Source organism: Mustela nigripes, chromosome 12 (assembly GCF_022355385.1).
Source record: "Mustela nigripes isolate SB6536 chromosome 12, MUSNIG.SB6536, whole genome shotgun sequence".
Classification (NCBI taxonomy): Eukaryota; Metazoa; Chordata; class Mammalia; order Carnivora; family Mustelidae; genus Mustela; species Mustela nigripes.
This window is the reverse complement of record NC_081568.1, coordinates 90,309,007-90,334,012: the sequence shown is the minus strand read 5'-3', so window position 1 is coordinate 90,334,012 and position 25,006 is coordinate 90,309,007. Positions and strand designations below refer to the sequence as shown.

The following is a 25,006-nucleotide window of genomic DNA, read 5'->3' as shown; positions in this document are numbered from 1 at the left end:
GGGTTTCCAGAAATATTTCAGGAGGAGGACTTTTCAAAAAGCATCTTCTGCCAGTCAAAGGGATGAGGCCTTGGGTCCATCAAGACTAGAGTTTTACTTTTAATGGGATTAAGAGGTAACTGACTCTCAATGGCATTTAGACTATGTATTTGTATTTTCCCAGCATTAATGCAAGTAACATTTAGCATATCTTTAATTACAAGAAGTTTATGGCATCCATATAGAACTCATTTCAGACTCTAAAGCCTCAGGACACTGTAAACATGTTTATAATGTGTTTTCTTTAAGTACTGAATTTAGGCAGAGAAAAAACTACCTTACCAGCACTGGGTACGTACAGACTCTTTCTTTTATTATCTAATGATTATGATGATGACGATAATGACCACCAGCTGCTGCTGCTCTGACACTCTTTCTCCTGCTTCCTTATATCAGCCTGTAATGAATCCCAGTTCTTCTGTTTTGGGTTAGCTTTTGTATTAGTCAGGGTTTTCTAAAGAAGCAGAATAAAAAGAATGTGTGTACATACATTTATTTATTGTCAGGCCTTCATTCACTTGGTTATGGAGGCTGAGAAGCCCCAAGGCCTGAAGTTGGCAAGCTGGAGACTCAGGAGAACTGATGGTGTAAGTTTCGGTTTCTGTCCAAAGACCCAAGAACCAGGAGAGCCAATGGTGCAATTACTTCTGTCCTGAAAACCAGCAGGCTCGAGACCCAAGAAGAGCTAGTATTTCAGCTCAAGCCTGAAGGCCAGAAAAAGCTGATGTCCCAGCAGCTCAAGGTGGTCAGGCAAGAAAAGTTGCCTCTTACTCACAAAAGAGTCAAGCCTTTTAGTGTTACGCAGGCCTTCAACTGATTTGACGAGGCCCACCCACATTAGGGAAGGCAATCTGTTTTATTCAGTCTACTAATTCAAATGTTAACCTCATCCAGACACACCCTCACAGAAGCACCATGAAGCCAAGATAAGTCAACACAGGCAATTAACCACCACAGTTTTACTATGTGATAAGATTTTCAAATTTTAAATGTGCAATTCAGTGGGTTTTGACACATGCATAAGGCAGTGTAAACAACACCACAATCATGATTCAGATGTTTTCATTAGCCCCAAATGTTTCCTTGTGCCCTTGGCTGTCAATCCCTTGCCACCATACCCAGACCCCTGGCAACCGCAGAAATGCTTTCTATCACTATAGCTTTGCCTCTTCTAGAAGTTCACATAAATGGAACCATAAAAGATGTGGTTTCTTATGCTTGGGCATTTCACTTAGCTTGATGCTTTCAAGATTCATCCATATTGTTTAGTGTCTTTGCCATTTGTTCCTTTTTATTGCTGAACAATATTCCACTGTACAGATGAACCACAATTTGTTTATTCACTCACTGAAGGAAATTTAGGTTGTTTCCAGTTTGGGGCAATTACTAAAAGAGCTGCTAAAAACATTTATGACATGTGACAGCATAAGTTTTTGCTTTTCTAAGTTAAGCTCCCAGGAGCGGGGTTGGTAGGTCTTATGGGAGAATAGAGGGATACGTTGATAGGAAGCTGCCAACCTGTTTTCCAGAGGGGCTGAATCATGGTGCATTCCCACCTGCAATGTATGAAAGTTCTGGTTGCTGAATATGTTCCTAAGAAATCGTATTTCAGGACAATCAGCAGAGGCAGAGAACTCCAGCAGAAACCCAGTGCTCTAGAAATAAACTAAGCTACTTGAACTGGGAGAACTTCAGAGTTGAGGCATTTGAGGCAAGAGTGAGAAGGGAAAAAAGGTCATAAAGAAGCAATTATCACTTCAAAATGTAGGGGATTTTTGTCCGAACAAAAACAATTACAGGCAATGAAAATGGCCCATGGCACAGAGTTGCAAGAAAAATAAACAAGTCTGATTTAGTAAACAAATCAATGGTTAGGAAAAAACCAGACCTGATGACTAAAGACAGAGAAAAGCATTCAATTCAGGACATTTCCCTGCCTGGTTTTTGCGTTTGTTTTGTTGTTGTTGTTTTGTTTTGTTTTGTTTGTATTACTCTAATTGCAGCATGTCCTTGTTATTGAGGAGAGATTTATGTTCTTAAATATTCATTAACTATTAATCTACATATAACACATCTATCTATATGAGGGTGCATACCATAGGACAGTGTTTCTTAAACCTCAACATGCAAAGGAATCATCTGGGGACCTGGCTAAATGAAGCTTCTGCTCTGCACTTAAGTATTCCAGCAAGGCCATGGGTAAGGACATCTCTGCTGGGCTGCAGGCCGGTGGCTCCAAGGGCAGACTCTCGGGCCATATGCACACGTTCAAGTCCTACCTGTGTCAGAGTGCATTTCTTAACTGGTCTGCAAAAAGTGGGGGTAAAGTGGTGGTGCCAGCCATGCACGGAAATGTCCCAGGGGTGTTGTGAGGATTCCACGAATGACTATGGGTCTGGCACTTCAATGAGCGCTGGCCACACCACAGGTGTTGTGTCAGACTCTTCCAGCTTCAGTGGGTTCCAATGGTCAAGGCAGCAGCCTGTCTGACAGCTTTAAACCACACTGATTGAGTGCACAGTGCTTTACTTCCTCCCAGGTCCCGAGCCATACTTCTGGCAGCCACCAATTCTACTCGGGGTAATTAAGGGAGCCCCTTCAGAGCCACTAGGCTGAGAGGGCCTTGCAAAAAGAAAACCCAGTGAAAGAATTTCAAAGAGAGAGAGACTGACCATTCAGTGTGCTTTACCTGTTGGAAGTGTCAGCAGGTTCATCCCCTTGGGGAGACCGGGGTCTCCACACAATAGCTATTCCTACAAGCAGCACTAGTACTGGATGGAGCTCAGACGATGCATTTGAAAGAATTTCCAGCCGAACCCGAGGCCCAGCGGATGGCTAAGAGAGCTGCGCCCGGCCGCGTGCCCTTCTCTCCGGGAGAGCCAGGCAGTCACTCGGCCACACCAGCCAATGAATAGACACTCTATTGTTGTTTGCCTCCTGCCCCTTTAATCTGCCTCCAGCACCCCTGTGGACATCCTAATTGGTCCTATGGATCCAGCCTTCTCTGGCCCGTCAGCTCTGCTCTGTGTTCATGGCCCGCTTTCATCTCCCTGCTCGCTTGGCATATTGCTCTATTCTCGTGGTTTCTGATGTTAAAATGCAGCTTGTAGAGCTTGGATGATCTTCATACCATTTCTGCCTCCCTGTTAGTAACTGTACTAGAAAAACAGCTGTTAATCTCAATTAGGTTTTGATTGCTAATTAGTAGCTACCTGTCAGGATCAAGCAGCCTTCATCCCAGTCCCTTCAGCTATTTCTCATGCAAGCGGTACACTCGGTTTCCATGAGAACCGTTTAGCTAGATGCCGCCTCGCCCAAAACTGCCCCTTCTTCTGGGGCTTTTCTCATCTCTCTCCAGGAAGCTCTGAAGTTCCTGGTCTACTTGCCTGTTTCCTGGTTTTCTTCATTTCATCGTCCAGTCGGAGTTTCCAATGAAAGCCACGTTCTCTCTCTTGCTGGTGTGTCCTGGAAGGGAAATCAGGGGATTAGTTAGTCCACTAATTGAACTCTGGCTAAGAACCCATGCTTTCAAATTTCATCTTTAGACTTCTGATTTCCAGTTCTCCATGGAGGAAGCTTGAAAGTTGCCACTCCATCCGAACAAGTAAAAAGCTGAATGAACTGAGAAGTCAACAACTTTTCTTCAATCCATAAGAGAAGGATGGTTCTGGAGCAGAGGGCACCTGCCCTCCCCCAGCAAAGTGGAGAGACTGACGGGCAAATACGGAGAATCACAATATGGAGGAGCACAACGTCTGAGGAAGCAACGCGCGCCAGGGAAACTTGAACTCTGACTAGTTGCTGGAGGCTCAATGAGGACAACTCTGAGAGGGAACAACTCCAGCAGGATCCAGTCACTGGAGATCCCTACACTTGGGGAAGTTTTCCCTCCCAGAGGTCTACCAGGTCCTCATGATGCTTCCCAGAGCCAAACACCCAGATACCTCCCACAGCAAAAGGGGAAAAGGAACAATTTTGAATAATGTCAGGGCCTTCTGTTCTTCACAAGATCTCCCCACCTGCATGGGTTTTTCAGAACCATAACCTGGAATAACCAGCCAACTCTGGTCTCCTCTGGCTCTCCTGTTCTACTGAACGGGCAAGGGCTGGGGTTCACTCGTGTGAGGCTCACACTGCAGCTGCAGGCAGACTCAAACACTGAGGTCTGCTAGTAGGAGTATGAAACCCCATCCTAGACCCATGCATTACACCACGTTGCTAGGCTCTAGCTCACAGCAGTTTCTTTTACCCAGTACACATCGTGTATGGCTATCAGGACAAAATTGCAAGGCATACTGAAAGGTGAAAAGCACAGATTGAAGAGACAGAGCAAGCAATGGAACCAGACTCAGATATGGCAGGGATGTTGGAATTATCAGATGAGGAATTTAAAACGACGACGATTAACATACTCAGGGCTCTGATGGGTAAAGTAGACAGCATGCAAGAACAGACGGGCAATGTGAGCAGAGAGATGGAAATTCTGTGAAAGAACCAAAAAGAAATGTCAGAGATCAAAAATACTAACAGAAATGAAGAATGCCTTTGATAGGAGACTGGTGCAGCTAAGGAAAGAATCTGAGCTTTAGGATATCTCAACAGAAATTGCCCTAACTGAAAACCAAAGAGAAAAAAGATTTGGGGGGATAACAAACAAACAATCAAAACAGAGTGTCCAGGAACTGTGGGACAACTACAAAGGGTGTAACATGAGTAATGGGAATAGCAAAACAAGATGGAAAGGAACAGAAGAAACGTTTGAAATCATAATGACAGAGAACCTCCCAAATTACCGTCAGAGAGCAAAGCACGTATCCAGGACGCCGAGCGAACACTAAGTGAGATAATGCCAGAAAGCCGAGTCCTACTGTGTGCTGTATGTCTACTCAGTGGCTGTGTTGTGCTACGGTGGCAGAACTGACTAGTTGCCACAGAGAACTGATTCACAAAGCCAAAAGTATTTACTATCTGACTCTTCGCAGAAAACAATGGTTACTCTAAATTGATGCAAATTTTGCAAAGCCAAATGGCACCTTCTTTTCCTGTTGGTGAATGAGAGCTCTGAACAGAGGTGAGTGCAGTGGGCAAGATGGGGACAGATGGCAAGAGTGATATTTTGACTTCCAGAGGAGGAGGTTCAGATTCTACCTGGTGGCAGTAACTTGTCTGGGGGTGCAGTCCTGTTTCCTCAGCTCCCAGGAAACTCTCAGAATTCCCCTTGTCAGAACTTCCACTTCAGAGAGCTGTGTTATATAGAAATCATTCTAGGGAGAAAAATCTCTTCCTCCTCTCTCTGCTATGAGTGAGGGGGTATGAAATTCTCAGTCTCTGCTCCCCATTCCCCCCAGCACTGACATTAGGCACCTTCCCTACAGAGAAGGTTGTGCTAAGTGTTATATGGGCAGTAGGGGAGGGGAGTCTATTAGCCCAGCTGTTAGGAATGTAGACTTTTATTTAATTATTCTGCTGATTGTCCCTTTTAGCATCTGTGTTTGACCATGAGCTTGGAGTTTTCCTGGAACATGGGTTCTTGAATGCTATGGTGTGTCAGAATTACCTGGGGGGGCTTGTTAAAATCCAGACGGTTGGGACCCACTCCGCAAACTTCTAACTCTTTTGGTCTGCGCTGAGATTTAAGAATTTGCATTTTCAATAAGTTCCCAGGAGCTGCTGCGGCTGCTAATCCAGGGACCACCCTCTGAGAATGCCTGGTTTAGGGCTTTCATGGGAAGAACAGTTCTTATCTGTGGAGGAGGACCATTTCCTTTGTTGCCTTGCAGCACAGTTTCTCTACTTTCTATCTTCCACAGTTTCATCAATTTCTGATAATCGTCCTTAAGTTATCTGTTTTATGTAGGATTCGATTCTTCCAAACTCTTTTCTTATCTATTCCATGGGCGCTGGGTACTAGAGAACAGATAGACACATATGCTTCATCTTCTTTCCTTGTGATTTCTTCTGATTCATTTATGCTGAAGGAATACTTTTCATTCTATATTTACCTCTAACATTTGATAGGTCAAAGATCACCCACTGCAATGTATTTTAGAGTGGTAATTTAACTTTGTTTTTCCAAATAGTTAATTATCTGTCCCAGCACCATTATTCAATAATGATTCCTTTTCTCACTAATTTGTGATGCCACCTTTAATATACACTTAGTTCTCATCTATACTGGGGTCGATTTCTGGGCTATCAAATCCATTACATTGATCTGTCTGCTGATTCTTTTGTCAGTAGCACACTGCTTTAATTATTGAAGTTGCATTATCTGATAAGGCAAATTCTCTTTCATTAGTCTTTACTTTCAATATATTCTGGGTTATTTTTGCCCTTCATCTTCAAAATTACTTTATCACATTTCCCCCCTTCCCATTTATCTTTGGTATTAATGAAGATTTCATAAATCTATTAAGTATTTTATGTAAGATTGACATTACTTTTCCAATGCAAAACCATTAGTCTATTTATTCAAGACTTCTTTTATGTATCTCAGACTTCTGAAGTGCTCTGCAAATAGGTCACATACTTTTTGAGGTATTTTTATATTTTCTGTTGAAATTATGAACTAGGAATTTATTTTTCATTACAGTTTCTTATCCCCATTTTGAGACAGTTTTGGGGGTGGAGCAGAGGGAACACTTTCAAGAAAGACCTTTTTATAATAAAAGAATTCAATGTGATTGGGGGTTTTGGCTCTCAAAACTGGGTGTTTATTTTGGATTTCAGTATATTTGAATTAATGGCAATGCTCGGTGGTTCTTGACTTAAAACCCATAATAATATGCTTGCATTATGCTGAATTTTTGCAATAAAACAAAAAGAATGTTAAAAATCGAATAATAACAGAAACGTAATTCATAGCTAAGTTTGCCCACCAGTAGGCAGGGACAATGGAGTGTATCAAGCGTACAATTAAGCAGACGCCCTCTTTTCCATTTTATCCAAGGCCAGTTCATTCTGCGCCTGAATAGCATTAGCATTAGAGTATGTCATCCTCTTAACAATATTTTTTAATTTAGTCAATATTCCCAAATGATCTTTCCACTTCAAGATGATGTTTTGCATATTGACTTTCATTCACAAAAGAGAATATATTCTTCAGGTAATAAAATCTTACTCTGGTACTAAAGATCAACTCGGCATGTTCTGAAGATGCGCTAACCTGAAAATGCAACTTTATAATACCGAGGGGGTATATCCAACTTAAAGAAAAGATTATCTTAGAACAAAAGTTTACATAGGGTGCCTGGGTGGCTTAGTGGGTTGGGCCTTGCCTTTGGCTCAGGTCATGATCTCAGGGTCCTGGGATGGAGGTCCGCATGGGGCTCTCTGCTCGGCAGAAAACCTGCTTCCTCCTCTTTCTCTGCCTGCCTCTCTGCCTACTTGTGACCTCTCTATCAAATAAATAAATAAACAAAATATCTTAAAAATGTAAAACAAAACAAAACAAAACAACAACAAAAAAACCTTATCATAAAACATTAAACAACTGGAAGCAGAAAGAAAGAAATCCCAAAGTCTAAAGTAGTCATCAAATACATAGTAGTTTGTCAGATCTAAGACCCCACCATTTTAAGTCACAATATTATTTTATGTATTGCAAAGAAGAAAAAAGAGTCTTCTAATAAGCTATGTTGTGTTGTAGAATGTAAGACTGATTCTAGTTTTAGAGATTTTAAAATTGGGTTGAGGAGTGTGCTTCTTATAATAAATTACATATGTTAGACTGTTATAGACTAACAGACATCTGATTCAGAAAGCACATCCCTGGAACCTGACTTGAAGTGGCACCTTCAGGAAGGGGCTGATCCAGCAGTTCAATATTGTCATTAAAGACCACTATCCCATCACAGGATCAACTTCATTCTCTAAGGTTGGTTCCCCTTATTGATAAAACACAGATGTCAGCAGCAAACACAGATGCCAACAGGCTACAGAATTCCATGTTCACACTGAGTCAAAGACAAAGGATTGTTTCCAAAAAATTAAAATTTCCCAGTCATCCCTAGCTATCTTCTCATTGTTTTCTTAGCAGCCCAATTCCAGAGTGTCACCTACCCATCCCTGAACAAACTAGTATTCTATGAACTATATTGTCCAATATGATAATGACTCACTGTTATGGACACCTAGAGAGGCAAATGAACCCTTGCCCCAAATTTGGTTTGGATGCCAAAGCTGATGAAGCCGTATACACACCAGGAAGATATGAGAAGTTTGATAATTTACATAATTCAGCTTTCTCAGGAGAGCTGGGCAGGCCTCTCAAGCAGGTTTAAAATGGCTCAAGAGAGGCCTTATTTTTTATTGTAGTCATGGTGGGGCCAATGGCAGAGCTCTTGGGTGCGCTGGGACTGGCACGGTTTGGATCTCTCATTGGTTCCAAAGGAGGGAACACTCAGGCTTTCTTATCTGCTTGCACAGATGCAGGCACAAGGGAAAGAAAGAGGGGTGAGGCCTAAAATCTGTCAGCAGATGTCAAAAAGTGCAGATTCCTTATTATACCAGGCCAAAGGTAATTGTGTACATTTAAATTAATTAAAATTAAATAGAATTATAAATTTGATTTCTCAATCACATCAGGCACATTTCGAGTACTTAAAGTCACAAGTGGGCCAGCTTATAGAAGATTTCCACTATCCCCCCAAAATGCTGTTAGACAATGCTGGTCTCCAGAGCAAGTGTCAACAGATCATATGTAGCCCACAGGCCAGATTCAGCCCAGTGTCTGTATTTGTACAGCATGCCAGCTAAAAAATGGTTTTTCTATTTTTAAGTGGTTAAAAAAAATCAAAAGGAGAATGATATTTAATGATGTGAACATGACATGTAATTACTATTTGAATGTCCATAAACCCAGTTTTCTTGGAATTGGGTCACACTCATCATTTCCATGTTGTTTGTGCTGCTTTCACATGACAATGGCTTGAGCGGTCAGCACAGGGACTGTCTGACCAAGAAGCCTGGAATATTTGCTATCTGGCCCTTCACAGGAAGGGTTGTGATCTCTGGGCTGCAGGAACAGGATGGTCCTTATTCACTCAGGCTCACTCCTGGGAACTGTGATGGGGTCAGCTTCTCCTGAGTCTCCTGGGGTGTATAGAGGCCTGGGGGATACCTGTTGTGAGGGAGAAAGCAGAGCTAGATCCTGGGTTGGTCAGCACCAGCCTGGAGAGTAGCTGAAAGGAAACAGAGACTAACATTTAACTTTTGTGTGGAATGGAACTGGTGGTCTGTGAGGCGCATCTCTCTATCACTAAAGAAATGGCATTTCTTCCTCTTTCCAGAGAAGACACACCACTTGGATTCTGCTTTATGTTCATGGTGTCACTCAAGTTCCATGTTTTCTCAGTCCTGGCACTCAAGTTCCATGTTTTCACATAAGCCGAGTTTGTGTTTTCAGACAACTGTCCAACTGTGTTATTTCATTGCTACTTCTGGTGTGCATAAGGTACAAAATTTCAGACCAATTCTTTGTGTCAAAATTATTATCCCCACTTCATCCCTCTCTCTCTCCCCACCTGCCTCCACTTGCCTCCAGGTTTTCTGTCAATCCCTTCGATTTATTACTTTAAACCATCCCTGTTTTTTCAAAATAGATAATTTTATTCTTTTTCAAGTTTTAATTTAAATTCCAGTTCGTTGACTTATGGTATAATACTAGTTTCAGGTGTAGAATCTAGTGATTGATCACTTACATACAACACCCAGTGCTCATCACAAGTGCCTTCCTTAATCCTCATCACCCAGTTAGCCCATCCCCTACCCACATCCCCTCCAGCAATGCTTAGTTTGTTCTCTATAGTTATGAGCCTCTTATGGGTTGCCTCTCTCTTTTTTCTCCTGCTATGTTCATCTGCTATGTTTCTTAAATTCCACATATGAGTGAGATCACATGGTGTTTGTCTTTCTCTGACTGACTTATTTCACTTAGCATAATACTCTCTAGCTCAATCTACATCATTGCAAATGGCAAGATTTCATTCTTTTTTATGGCTGAATAATATTCCATTATATATATTATATATTATAATATATAATTATATCTATTATATAAATTATATTGTATAATATATAATATAATGTAATGTAATATATAATTATATTATAAATATAATTATATTATAAATATAATTATATAATATATAATATAATTATATAATATATAATTATATTTATATATACATTCATTATATACACATATAAATTATATTTATACATAATATATAATTATGTCCATTGATAAATGAATGGATAATATATATATTATATATATATATATATATATAAAATTTATCCATTCATTCATCAATGAACATTTGGGCTCTTTACATAATGCTATAAACATCTACGTGCATGTGTCCCCTCAAATCAATATTTTTGCATCCTTTGGGTAAATACCTTATAGTGTAATTTCTGGGTGGGAGGATACATCTATTTTTAACCTTTTGAGGAATCTCCATACTGTTTTCCAGAGTGGCTGCACCAGTTTGCATTCCCACCAACAGTGTACGAGGGTTCCCCTTTCTCCACATGAGACAATTTTAAAAAGTAATACTCACATGAAAAGTGTTTTCACATTAAAAATTATTGATCTTTTGGGGCACCTGGGTGGCTCAGTGGGTTAAAGCCTCTGCTTTCGGCTCGGGTCATGATCTCAGGGTCCTGGTATCGAGCCCCGCATCAGGGTCTCTGCTTGGTGGGGAGTCGGCTTCCTCTTCTCTCTCTGCCTGCCTCTCTGTCTACCTGTGATCTCTGTCAAACAAATAAATAAAATCTTAAAAAAAATTATTTGTCTTTTAATTTGTAGAAGTTTCATTACTATGCATTCATAGATCAACTGGGTTTTTTCCCCTCAGAATAGGATGCAAATTCTAGAAGATGTCTGGGAGCAGATTTGATTGATGTTATAGGAACAAATTTTAAGCCATCTTTTCATCTGTTAGAATATCAGGGTTGTAAGTGCCCAGGATGGGCTGGAATTGGAGAAGCTCTTTTTAAAAAGGATCTCTTATCTGGAGAATTTGAGGAAAGTTTGACTCTGACATGTCTTACTTTTTTTAAGAATCTATTTATTTATTTGAGAGAAAGAAGGCACACAGTGCAGTGGGGGAGAGACATCAGGAGAGTGAAGGAGAGAGAGAGAGAAGCTCAAGCAGACTCTATGCTGAGTGTGGAGCCTAATGCAGGGCTCAATCCCACAACCCTGAGATCAGGACCTGAGCCAAAACCAAGAATTAGACACTCAACTGACTGTGCAACCCAGGTGTCCCTAAAATGTCTCACTGTATTGTTTTTAATTTCTTCCAATGTTCTTGGACTAGATAGAGGCAGTAGTGGTACAACACTGTGAATGTAATAAATGCCACTGAAGTGTTTATTTTAAAATGGTTAATTTGATATTATGCAAGTTTTATCTCAATAAATAAACAAAAGAGAGGAAAAACGTATCTTCCAGTGGGTTTATCAAGGTGGAATTTCACTGTAAGTCAAATAGAGGAGCGTTTCCATGAAAGATCAATGAGTTTTAAATGAGAAGCGTGGCCTTGCCTTTGTAAATGTTGTTAAGTCACGCTTCTTTCCATTGCTTGCTGGTGAATAAAGTTTGTGGATTTTAAGAAAAAGTAAACCAAGAAAGGGGAAGGGTTGGCTTACCAAAAAAAAAAAAAAAAAAAAAAAAAAAAAAGGGTGGGAAAAAAAAAAAAAAAAAAAAAAAAAAAAAAAAAAGAGGATGTCAGGTGAGAATATTTCAACTTGAGTCATTTTGGAAGAGCTTTTGTGGTATTGATGTTGGGAGAGTCCAGAAAAAGTCCATTGGTGCTCTGATAGCTAATTGGTTTTGAATGGAATGAATTGTGGATTTTAAAATTTATGCTGCCCCCCCCCCCCCACACAAAGCTTTTCTCTTCTTAAAAACAAAAGAAAAAAGTGCCTTTATTGAAACCATTTTTGGCTTTTGGCAAAGATGGAGGGCTGTTTTGTTTTGCTTTAATGGCCCACAGCCCTATTGAAAGAGTTCCCCCACCTCACCGGTGCTTTGCCAACCAGGGTGGGAGGCCCAGCAGGTACTTCTATAAGAAATGCTGATGTGTATCGCTGGAGGGGGGGAGGCTGCCAAATCCAAGAAATGGGCTGTAGGGATCCAAAGGGACTGAATTTCAGGAAAGAGAGGAGGGAGACAAAAAGCTTAAGGAGCAAGCTCATGTCTGTTCACCGATCTTTTCTGCTTTTCAGAGAGCATGAGGTTTAATATTCAAGTGGAAATATGACAGTAAAAGGCATGACAAATAAGTTGCTTACAAAATACATTCTAGGCATGCAGAGGACCCAGGGTGACATCTGGCCACTACAAGGTCAGCTGAGGCCAGGCAAGGAAAATTGTCCCCAGCAGCCACCCCCTCTATTAAGGGGAACCTCTGCAACCTCCGACACCAGCCCTGGCCACCCAGCTATTCCAAAGTCTTCAGCCTGCCCAGCCCAATAGCAATGTGAGGGAATGGAGAAGGAGGGCTTTGTTCTACCCCTTTCTATCTGAACACATTGTATTTGGGGGAAGAAGCCAAGGAGTAGGGGTCTGAGATATGAGGTATCAGCTGAGCATAAAATGTTAATACTTTCCTTACCTCACATATCTGATTCTCCAGTTTGCACATGCTTTTTTCCCCACATATCCTCTGAAGCTCTGTGAGGACAAAGAAGCTCTCTATCCTATGCCCAGAAAAGTTCCACATGCAAAGAGGTCCTTTCAAGTGAGCTTTTAATCACACCAGAGACATGTTTGCCCTGTAGTTTCCAGTATGTAGCTGGCATACTGCAGACCATGTTATACTCAAATTGAAGATGTTATTTCCCAACACCTGCAGATTATGTGTCTAGATATCTTAGAATAGAAGGGATGTGCTGATAACCATATTAAAATCATAAAAATATCATTATGTTTTTCAAGGTAGAGTCAGGTTTAGTTAATCAGAATTGGTTTGCAAGATTCCATTTGTTTCTGTGTTTAAAATAGTGTCAGGTTGACAAGTCTTTTGTTCTCACACTATCACATTGGCTTCTATTCTAATCTGTGTGATACCAGGACAATACAGATAAGCTAAATGTGGTTTAATCAATTCTGACTCTTCTGATCTGACTGATATTTTTGCATGGATTTTGATTAATCAGAAATGTATAGAATATTCATCCCTCATTCCATAGTTTTGACAAGTGCAGACTTTGCTTTTCATATGTTCAGAATGATGCCACAATTCAAAGCATCCCTTTCATCTGACATACTACTAATTGAATGATTTCTTTTGTTTTTTTTTGTTTTGTTTTGTTTTTGAAATAATGGAATAGCCTGTTGGCTTTATACTTAGGAAATAGGAAATGGGAAATGTAGTTTAGAAAAGCTTCTGTGAAGTGTTATCAAGGGTAAATAAATCTGTAATAACGTAATTCACATGCTCTCTCAACACAAGAGAATTTCTGAAGATTTTATTGACTTGATAGCAAAAATAATGAAAAAAAAAAACCAAAATGGACTCTATAGCAAATATCAAAGAATTCAAATAAATACAGGAGTAGAAAAAATATATGGGAGGTGCATATTATTTTACCTACAGAGGGAGTGTATTTTTCAGTTCTCCATTGGGATCTTCAATTTCAAATTCCTAAAGATACCTCTGCAAGGAAGGGTAGAGGCATGGGTGGACAGAACGGGATCTTGTCTTAAATAAGGGAAGATTTCTAGTTGTATCATGAAAAGCAAACAGATACTTTCTGTTCCATCTGGGGATGCAGAAAGCTGGAAAGTGTATCATGCTCATCCTTACAAAAGCAGTAACAGCAGCAAACACAGCAACAACATACACAGAAAAAGAGACAAATAGCAAATCCATATCTCTCTTTCCCCTATCAGAGAGGGAAGGAATGACACGTGCTTATAACGACAGAGGAGGTGAGAACATTTTCTTACCTGGGATACATGTACCTAGTAAGAAGAACTTCGCTGAAATTGTTAGTAAGTCATTGAAGACTGAGTATAGGTCAGCAAAGTCTAAGTACAGGTGAGTAATATACAGAAAACAGGATTGCCAGGGGTTTTAGATTTTTGCCCTCTTATAAGCTCTTTTCTATTAATCTCCCCATGTGCTAAAAAATTAATATTGGTGAAGGTCTTGAGAAAGCATCCCTTGAAGTGCATGCTTGTAGGAGGTGAGTGGAAGAGCTATGGGAAAGGGAGGATTCCATTCTCCCGGATCCTTCCCCTACTTCCTCTATGGAACATAGACCTTATATTTTGGGAAGAAGGACAACAAACATGGTCACTCTCAGGAACTGGTGAAAACCCACTTCAGGGAAGAGGCAGGAATACTGAGGAAGCAGTGAAAGGCCATGAGACCCAAGGACAGAGTGACTGTGTGAGTCTGATGTATTATCTGAACATTAGAAACCCGTCAATATCATCAAGCTAACACATGTCAAGTAACAGTAGGCTTCTGCAGGGAGAAGTGCAATAGTGTGGAAAGAGACTGTCTCTGAAGTGCAGCAAAAATGGATGACTTAATGCTAAGGGTAAGACAGCCACTGAGGAAAGACCCCATGATGAACCAGCCCCCATCCTTCAACGCAAGTTGTCACTAGAGGTATTTAAAGTATGTGGTGCATTGCGGGTAGCTATAGCAACAACAAACCCTAAACACAGCTCACATCCTTACTGGATTCATTTAAAACTGCAGAGTAAAGGACTAGCATAAGAAAACTATGCCCATTTTCAGCATAAAACTACTTTTCTCAGTCTCTACTGTTCTATACAGGATGTTCAGCTTGCAACAGAAAGTTATGAAGCAGGTAAAAAACAAAATTAAGGAAAACAATACAAACAGACATGTAAAACAACAGAACCAAACTCAGACAGGAATCAAATGTGGGAACTCTCAGACAAGGAATTCAGTATATCTGTGATTAAAATGCTAAAGACTCTAATAGGAAAGGAGGACAATATGCAAGATAAGATGGGTAATTTCAGCTAAGAAAGGAAAACTATAAGCAGAAGTCACATAAAAATACTTAAGTAAAAAAAGTACAGTAACAGAGCCTTCGATATTGTCTTGAAGAGCCTCATCAGTAGACTCAACACAGCTGAAGGAAGAATCAGTGAACATGAAGATATGTCAACATAATTTACAAAAACTAAAACAAAGAGTAAAACTAATGCTAAGTAAACAAATAGAAGAGAGCATCTAAGAACTGTGGGACAATAAACAGTCAAGCATAGCTAATTTCAGAAAAAGAATTCCAGAAAAAGAGAGAAGAAATAGTGGCTGAAAATTTCCCAAAATTAATGACAAGTATCAAATTGCAAATTTAAGAAACTCTGAGAACACTCAGCAAGGTAAATACTAAACACATATACACATGCACATGTTCTTTACCAGTATCATACTCAAAGTGCTCAAAACCAAGGGAGCAGGGAAGAAATCTTAAAGGCAGCTAGAGAAAAAAAATACAGTGCAGATAGACAAAGATCACAGTTACAATAGACTTCGCGTCAGAAGCTATACAATCCAAAAGACAATGAAGTGACAATAGCAGCAAAAGGAAAAAAAGAAACTTTCAAATTCAGAATTCTACCCCTGGAAAAAATACCTTCGAAAAATGAAGGAGGAATAAAGAATTTATCAGACAAATAAAAACATAATATTTATTGACATCATATGTGTCCTGAAGGAAATGTTTTCAAAAGGTCTTCAGGCAGAAGTAATGTGATATCAGACAAAAACTTAGATTTATACAAAATTAAGAACTGGGGTATGGTATAAATTCCCATTTTCACTTTTAGCTTCTCTAAAAGATAACAGAGTATCTGGAGCAAAAAACCAGAGTTTGATTCTCAAAATGAATGCAAAATTTTCTTGGTAAAAATCCAACAACCATCCATGATTAAAACCTCCCAAGAGGGGAGTCTGGATGGCTCAATGGGTTAAAGCCTATGCCTTTGGCTCGGGTCATGATCCCAGAGCCCTGGGATGGAGCCCCACATCAGGCTCTCTGCTCAGTGGGGAGCCTGCTTCCCCACTGCCCTGTCTCCACCTGCCTCTCTGTCTACTTGTTATTTCTGTCTGTCAAATTAAAAAAAAAAAATAATAAAACCTCCCAGGAATCTAGGAAGAAAGGGGAACTCCCTTAAGATAAAAGGCATTTACTGGGAGCCTAGAGCTAATATCATCTATGGAGACTGATTTCTCTCCTCCTGTGTCAGAGAGCAGGCAGGAATTTCTTCTCTTACCACTTTTATTCAATATTGACTAGAAGTCCTAGTCAGGGCAATAAGGTAATAAAAAGAAATAAAAGACATACAGATTGAAAAAGAAGAGAGAAAATTCTCTCTCACAGATGATATGATTGCCTATTATGAAATTTCAAAGAAACTACAAAGAGGTCCTAGAATAGGTCAGCTCGACAAGGCCACGAGATACATGGTCAAAGGTAAAAAATCAATTGTATTTATATATATAAATAATAAAAATTAGAATGTGAAATTAAAAAAGAACAATATGATTTACAATTAGCACCAAATGCAAGATCCATAAAAAACTCCTGATGAGAGAAATCAAAAAAACCTAAAGAAAAGGAGAGATATACTGTGTTTATGTTGACTCAATACTGCTGATATGATAGTTCTCCCCACACTGATCAAGGGAATCAAGGAAATTTCAGTGAAAATACAAGGAGGATGTTTTACTGATACTGTTAAGTTGTTTATAATAATTTATATGAAAGAAGAAAGCAACTAGAAGAGCCAAAACAATTTTGAAAAAGAACGAGGTTGCAGGACTTACAGTTCAAGAATTACTATAAAGTCTATGTTAATCAAGACAGTGAGTTGTTGGCAAAAGGATGAAAACTTACATCAGTGGAACAGAAGAAAGATTCTACAAGTAGACTTACACATAGGTGAGAACTGATTTTGACAAAGGTACAAAGACAATTCAAGAGAAATGATAATCTTTTCAAGAAATGGTGCTGGATCCCCATAAAAATTTTTTTTACCTTGACCCATACTTCATACTTATTACAAAACTTAACTCAAAGTGGGCCACTGACCTATGGATTAAATATGAATCTACAGATTTCCTAGAAGTCAAGGGAATCAAATCTATGTCAAATTATACTTGGTGAGTAATGTTTAGATTATGCAAAATGTTAAGTTCCTCTCCTGTCATGGGATTCTTAATATCCCTGAGCCTCCTCTGAGTACCTGCTCACAGAACACAAGTCCACATGCAGAAGTGGCACTCAGTGACGCACCAACAGATGCAGGTCATCATGAGTGTGTGGTGAACAGATTCCTTTCTATTGCCCATCCCCTCTACATATGTCTAGTTGCACATGCCTACGAGATTCTCATTCTACGCGCTATAAGAAAGGTAAATCACAATAGACCTAGAAGTGTGGCTTTTCTCAGTTGGCTCTTGCTTCTGTCCAATTTCCCTTTTTTGGGGACCTCTCTGTGTCAGTCTCTGGCTGATCAGTGTTCGCACCCTGCCCTGATTTAGTATAAGCTTAAATTTTGATGAACACACAGAGAGATTTACTCCCTCTTCCAAATTAATGGTGAAAGTGTTAAATAAGGCCATCCCCAATAGCCATCTCTGTACCTTCTTACAACCAGATACTTTGCCATTTATCAATAACCTTTCCTTGTGATCTTGTAGCTAATTTTGTAAATAAAATTTCCTGAGACATATCAAATCTTTACCAACATAAGATAGATTACATCTCTTGCATTTCCCCTTTGTCTATTCATAACTCTGTCAAAAAAAGCTATTGTGCTGGTATGATTTGTTTCTTTGAAGCCCAAGACACTTATTGTTTCTGATATCATCACTTTCCTGCTACTTAACCACACATGCGCTACGCGGGCGCACACACAGACACACACACACAGACACACACAAGCATGCATGCACGCAATTATTACAGCTGGAACTGATGTTTACAGGGCGATAATTGCCTCTATCTTTCTTTTCTTCCTTCTCACTTTGAAGAGCAGGCTATGTTTCATATTCACAAAAGTCCATTCATCTCGTAATTTTCCTGATTCTACACCAAGTGCTCAGTCTGATTTTCTATGATTACTAAGTAAATCTTATCAGGAGGCCCATTCTCTGGATCTTGAGCTACACCCTGAATAATACAGGCCAATGTCAAGAAGGTCCCTACGCCCTCACAATGTGGGGGAGGGGGGAAGAACTTTGGAGGCTCCAAAAGGGAAGCACAGGGATATGAGGTTCTGCCATTGGTGGAAATGTTTTTGTCTCAGGGAGTTCCTATGGAGATACGGGGTTTTAGAAAATGATTTGCATTACAGAAATCAGTTAATAATAGAAGTCCTACCTTGTTTACATGTGGCCTGAAATAAATTTGAGGAATCTGGTCATCTTAAAAACCCCTAAATATTTGACATCTTCTGGTGTCTTGTCTTTTTGAGAAATGAAATTGACATTTATGGATAGTCTATCCTGCAGTAGATATTCATTTAACTCTCATTTAGTCCACATAACAACCATTAATATATGTTATTACCCCCATCTTACCGATGACGTGGAATCTATGGTTCCATGATTATGCCTTGGGCCACAGGGCAAAGGATGGACTGGGGATGCATTTGCCATCTGTGTAACCTCAGAGGCCTGTCGCTCTACATAATCCATACCGTTCTTTATTTTGCAAAAAATCATTCTGTGACTGTAGATAAGTCTCTGAACTACTCGGATCTCAGCTTCCTCACCTGAGGAAAGGAGAGGTCCGACTAGCTCAGGGCTAGGATTTCTGCCTGTTCTAATGTGCTTAAGCCTTGAAGAATTTGACCTTAGGCAAGAGAAGACCTCAATACTGATTTTTAAAATAGAAAAAGAGAGAGAGCAATAGGAGGTAGACAGTTTTGGCCTAAGTAAGTGTGCATGCAGTTAGTGGACATTTAGAGAGCTTAACGACGAGATGCAATGTTAGTTTTTGGATGCATGAGGAACTGAGGTTCCCATTAAAGGTGCTTCAGACATCTGAACAGAAAAGATGGGAGATGCTGAGATTGAAATGTCTAGGACTTCTGAACTCCTGACTCCAACTCCTGAGCTGCAGGGCCTCCCCAGGTATCCAAGAAATTTCCAGAGACAGGGTTTTACTGAGTGAGGTCCAAACTTCTGAAGAGCATAATTCCATTTACGGATATTTCCAGAAATCTCCATGACTTCAAGCATAACCTTGTCTTCTGTTTCGTATCCCTCTCCCCTTCCTTTACACAGAGTAGATGCCTTTCACATAATTTAGTACTTTTGATAGATAGAAAAGTGACCTAAAGTTACAAGAGGTGCTATTATTCATGTGGTCAACTATACTCCCCCTCCTCCCTCCCCCCCCCCTTTTTTTTTTGAGCAGGGTTTTGCTTTCAGGAGTTACAGTGTCCCGTTTGTAGCTTCTACAAACAGGATCAGACTTTAAAGAATCCAATGGCACAACTTAAAAATGCTCTCTGTTTCTACAAGGTGAAGGCATCCTAACTCTTTTGAAACCCTCTGACAGACCCAGTGCCTTAACCAAGTGCTCCTTTCTTGACAGCATGGGTACAATGAAATCTTCTAGAACAGACCCCTGTGCATTTTTGGAGGCTAGGTGAGGAATGCAGACATGTGGGTTCACTGGTAAAAACTCAAGGCCGAAGTACCCCTTCAATCGTATTATAAAACTGTGTGCATTATAAAAAAATTGAGATTCAAGTTATTTTCTGACTTGATTGAACCAGAAACTCTCAGCAAGAGCTTGATTTCCAGCCCATTATCCAGACCAAAGAGGTTTGAATGAGCTTTTGTTAAGTATGCAATTCTGAAGCTCTCTGAATTCTGCTCATCAACAGTGAAGGCATGTTGCAGACGGCAAGCGCAGGAGCTTCTGTGTCCTCTCATTGCCACTGTCTGGGCCATCAGCTAGCAGTGCACGGCATTCTAATACGGGGCGCCCGCCCCGAGCCCCGTACCAGAACAGCTACTTTGCTGCTCCCTGTGGTTACTTCTGCGGGCTAGGAGCAGGGAGGGGTGGCATATCGAGCCTCACAAATGCCACTGCATCCGCATTGCGTCAAGGGTCTCACAAAATGCTGAGCTCCAGAGCACAGTAAAATGCCTGCGGCTCCCATGGTGCCCGACCTTGCTTAATGAGGGCAACACACGCATCTTGGGGGACCTCCCCCCACCTCTGTTTCTTGCTAGGTTCTGGGCTGACAGACAGGGAAGCTCCGGTCCACGAAAAGCCTGCAGAGAGCCCTGCCACAGCTTGTGCTCTGCCAGAGCTTTTGCCAGGCCCCAATCTGAAGCAGCCTCCCAGCTCAGGCAGCCCACCAGGCCTGTTACTCATGCGAGTGTGGACACTAACGACACCTTTGCTAGCAAAATGTGAGAATTCTAATTTCCTTCTCCCCCAGTTCCTGAACCTCGAGGGTCAGGAGCACCCAGAGAGTTGCTTTTTACCCCCGGGGCCTCCAAGTGCATGTAGTTCCTAACTCAGGCCTGAGGGTGATTTGTTCTTTATGAATATAATAGGCAGGGTGTCAGTGCTCGGTATAAAACACGCCTTCAACTGTAGCAGGATGCCTGGTTTACCAAGGGTTTGGAAAACCACAACTCTGTAGAATGTGCGGGTAGTTTCAGTAAGAGAGAGAGAGAGAGAGAGAGAGAGAGAGTGTGTGTGTGTGTAGCATACGTTTTGCATGCTCTTTTTGAAAAATTATAAAATTACGAGATACCAATAGATGCCAGTAGAAATAAAGAATGTAAATGACCCCAAACCCCCATATTCAGAGTACATTTAATGGTTAATCTTCTAGACTCTTTCGGTTGCCCATACATGCATATCTAAATAAAAAATGTAGACATCCTATATTAAAGTAGGGCCATATTTTACATGCTGGTTTCTCTCCTTGCATGTCTCTCTAATATGTGTGTGTGTGTGTGTGTGTGTGTGCGTGCGCGTGTGTGTGTTTGTATATATATGGAATATATAGATATTCCAAATGACTATGAATAGTATAATTTAATCAATTTCCTCTTATCAGATAGTCTATTTTAATTTTTTATTCATAAATGTGACCTGCCTGACTGTCTCAGGCTTTGCTAACCAGTGAGCACAAACGTAGTCCCTGTAACATAAATTTTAATTTAATAACTCGAAGGCTCCAACTCCCATCATTTTTAGAGTCTTCTTCCCTAAATATTTCCAAGAGCCCCTTACCCCAAGTAAAGGGTACTTACATGTGTTAGTGGCTCGTTCCTGGCGTTGCTGGCTTCCAGGCCCAGCAAGGCCAACATGATGCCCCCACATGGACAGTCGCACAGGAGTGCACTTTAGGCTGGAACTTGGCATTTCTTGTCATACCAACTCATCACCATGTTCTGAAGGTCTGCTATTACAAATGTTGGTACAACCAAAAGACCATTACTGTACTTCAAAACTGATGATCTTCATTGCTGGTATGAGCAATAAAGTGAGAAGTGTGAAGTGAGAAGGAAAACACATATTTGCCATGCTCAGCGAGTTCAAGGGTCCTGCAGGGAGGCTGCTCCGAGCCCAGTGTGTTGGTGTTGAGTTACACTATCCTTCTCACAGAGCTTCTTCCTCTGAGTGCCAACCACATCTCATGAGTAGAGGTAGAAGAGCAACCTCTTCTACTTCGCTGTGACTTTTCTGATGTCAGCATTGGAAGTCCCAGGTCCCAGGAAACTCCTCAGTCCCAGGCAAACAAGAATGATCAATCACCAGCAGATGGATTGGTTCAAGTGCTGGTATCAGCTAACACGTGTTCTGAATTACTGGTTCCTTCTAATGATGAGGTCCTGCTGTTAAGCCTAGCTTGCTTCCTCCTTTGTGATAAGATTCATCTTAGCACTCTCCCCACCCGGTTTCCACTGGGACCACATCACCAGACCTGCCTGAAAATGCTTAGTCTCAAAAAGAAAAAAAAAAAAGAGAGAGAGAGTTTCAGTTATTTTATCATCAAGAGCCCTTCAGTTCCTCACTTAGCCTATGCTCAGCCTCTTCAACCAGTGGAAGCAAATGCATATGGCGGGCAAGATGTTGCCTGACCCCACTCAGCAGAAACTCCAGAATCCAATCACTTTCACCTAAACAACACTCGTTTGAGTCTGACTGTTTCTTCAGGATGAATCCTCCAAAAAGTAACTGCCTTTTGGCCTTTTGATACGTGTTGCCAAAGTGTCCTCCAGAAAGTCTATTCCAGTGTACTTTGGGGATCTATTTTTTTAACCGTGAAAATTTATGCCCAGAATGGAAAGAAGCTCTGACCTGTTTATAGCATAACACAGTACATTCCACGCCAGGAAGTACTTGCCCGAGGGTAAAGGGAGAGGCTAGGAGCAGACGGCTGGGGAAGAACTGTTCCAGAGCAGCCTGAAAGGATGTGAAGCTTTCGTCAGCCCCGTATACTAGGGCTTTGTGGTCCGCATGCAGCACCTCTCCCTAAAATATCGGTGCGGTCCATCTAGCACAAGATTTCCTCTTTCGCTCAGGTCCAAATTCCGGCAGGCTGGCCAGGCAGACCCCACCCAGGGAATCCACACTTGGAAGGAAAAGAGAAGCTGGGAAAATTCCACTCTGACTTGCCCTCTTTTCTTGTTGGATTCCCACAGAATCTATGGCTGTTGACCCCCAGGAAATAAAAATGAGGAACCCATATTTGGGTCACCATCAGTGAGATGATGAAGTTGTCTAGTTAGCTGCCGAACAGTCCAAGGTGGGGGTGGAGATTCTGCCTTGTATAAAGTTCCAGAAACAATGTGGAAGACTGGTCGAGGTCACTGACAGGGCTTTGTGCATCATACAACTTCCGGTTCCCAGGCTGCCAGGCCCCAGCTCCCAGCGTTGGCTGGAAGGGTTGGCATGGCAGCTCCTAGAATCAGGCAGGGAAGGTGAAAGCTGGGAGCATAGAGCACATCAAGTGTATTTTACTCCATAAGATAAACTCAGTACATAGTCTGGAATGAAATACACAGGAGCTGTGTACCAAGGGCCTGTCCTTAAAAAAAAAAAAAAAAAGCAAAATATTCAAAATAAAGAGGGTGCCATGTTTGCATGAACGATTTGTAATTCTTCTTGTGCAAAAGTTACCGGCAATGATCTGCTCCTCACTGGGCAGTATGGGAAGCAAACCAATATGACCATTAGATCTGATTTAAATGCTTAGTGCCCTAAATAGACATATATCTACATAATTAACCATCCAAATGAACACAAATAAAAGACCCAATTCCCTCAGCTCTCAGACAGAATCCAGAACAGGCAGATGGTTCTGATCTTGGTCCTAAATGACCAAGGGTTTCCAACCAGGAACAGACTTCCAAGAGACTCCCCCTCTGCTCATTCAAGACAGTTCCTTGACCTGCCTGGACTTGAATGAGAAACAAGGAACAAAAACATTGCTGCACTGAACATCACGCCCAAGACAGCATTTGTATCTTGGTGTTTAACTCTGCTATGTCTCTGGAGGGGAAATACTCCCACAGAAAAGACTGGAATCTCGGTTTCAAGCCCCAGCACATCAACGGTCCAGTTGTGGAACCATTAGCAAGTTGCTACCCCTTTGTGAGCATCAGCTTTCTGGACCTCAAACCTGGGAGCTTGAACTAAGTTGTCTCCCAAGGTTATTCCTCCCCTCACATTATCAGCAAAAAGCTCTCACCAAATACATAAGCTGGGAGCAAGAGCACCCATATACTTGTTGTGACTATTCATGGTATAATGGACATAAAACCAATGTGTGGCACTTAGTAAAAGTGGAATAAAAGGCAGTTATCAAGAAAGTTTAATAAACTTGGTTGGCACAGGTTGGTAGCATAGTGTGTGGTGGGAAAGGCTCATTTTTACATCTTTTCCAGGTTTCACATTTCATTGTAACACCAACATAATTTCGGCGAAAGCAACTGGAGAGCACACACAGCCTTTCCAATGGCCTCCACCAGCCCCGGGATTTAACAACATTAAGAGGGCTATTTAGACAGTCTAAGGCTGTGTGTTTGCAGATGGGATTTTAAGGGTGAAGGCCCATTTGTAACCCTAAGGTGTTTAAACAACCCTGCAATTTGATCTCCAATTCCCCCAGCACTGTCCCAACTCCTCCGGCCTGGCCTCCCGTCTGCCAGCTCAAGCCCCACTTCCAGGACCACCTGTCAGCTGCTGGAAAGGCTGGGGCTTTGTGAGACTCCCAGCTGTAACCCGATCTCCACAACTGCTCCAGGGATGCTGCAGCTGCCACACAATTTGTAAGTTTTATGGTCATGTACGGTGGCTGGGGTTCAGTGGCATGCCTCTGGAAAGTTTCCATTCATTCATCTGCTCATTCACCGAAACACATTGAGTACTTACTAATGACCAGGCCCTGTGCTAACTCAGCCCTGCGAATAGGAAGGGAGTAAAATAGGGCCTCTGTCTTTGGGGGCTCACAGATTAGTGGCAGGCCTGGACAGACACCGACATATTACAACTCAGCCTCACGGGGCAAGCCGAGAGAGGGACACACACCTGAGAGACAGTAATTAACTATCCAAGGCGTGGGGATGGAGGAAGGGACAATTACCCACAGGAGTGACACTTGAGTGTTCTATTAAACATTTCTCTTGGCTGTCCTACCAAATCCTTTTCAAGAACTCATGTCATTGTCAAGCAAGTTCCCAGCTTCTGAGTCACCTTGTCTCTGTTGCCACGCCTCCCACCCCCAAAATACACACACAGGCACTGTAGTTCAACACAAAATCCTGCTATTTCTTCCTCTGTCTGCTTTCTCCGTCCCACAGCTTTGGTCCAAACCATAATCACTGAGCACATGGACTCCTGCCTCCTAATCAGCTCCCCTTCGTCCAGCCTGTGGGGGTCCCCTCTCTTCTACTGGACACACATCATCTAGAATCACCTT

At 41.4% G+C, this 25,006-nt stretch overlaps 1 long non-coding RNA gene across 1 annotated transcript in view; it reads right to left on the bottom strand.

Annotated features, from left to right (window-relative positions):
• Window positions 1-3,454: 3,454 nt before the first annotated feature.
• LOC132027923 (uncharacterized) overlaps window positions 3,455-25,006 on the bottom strand; it is a 32,827-nt gene continuing 11,275 nt past the window's right edge. The window contains exon 3 of the long non-coding RNA XR_009407251.1: window positions 3,455-3,504. This is a non-coding gene — a long non-coding RNA (uncharacterized LOC132027923). The remainder of the gene's footprint in view (window positions 3,505-25,006) is intronic.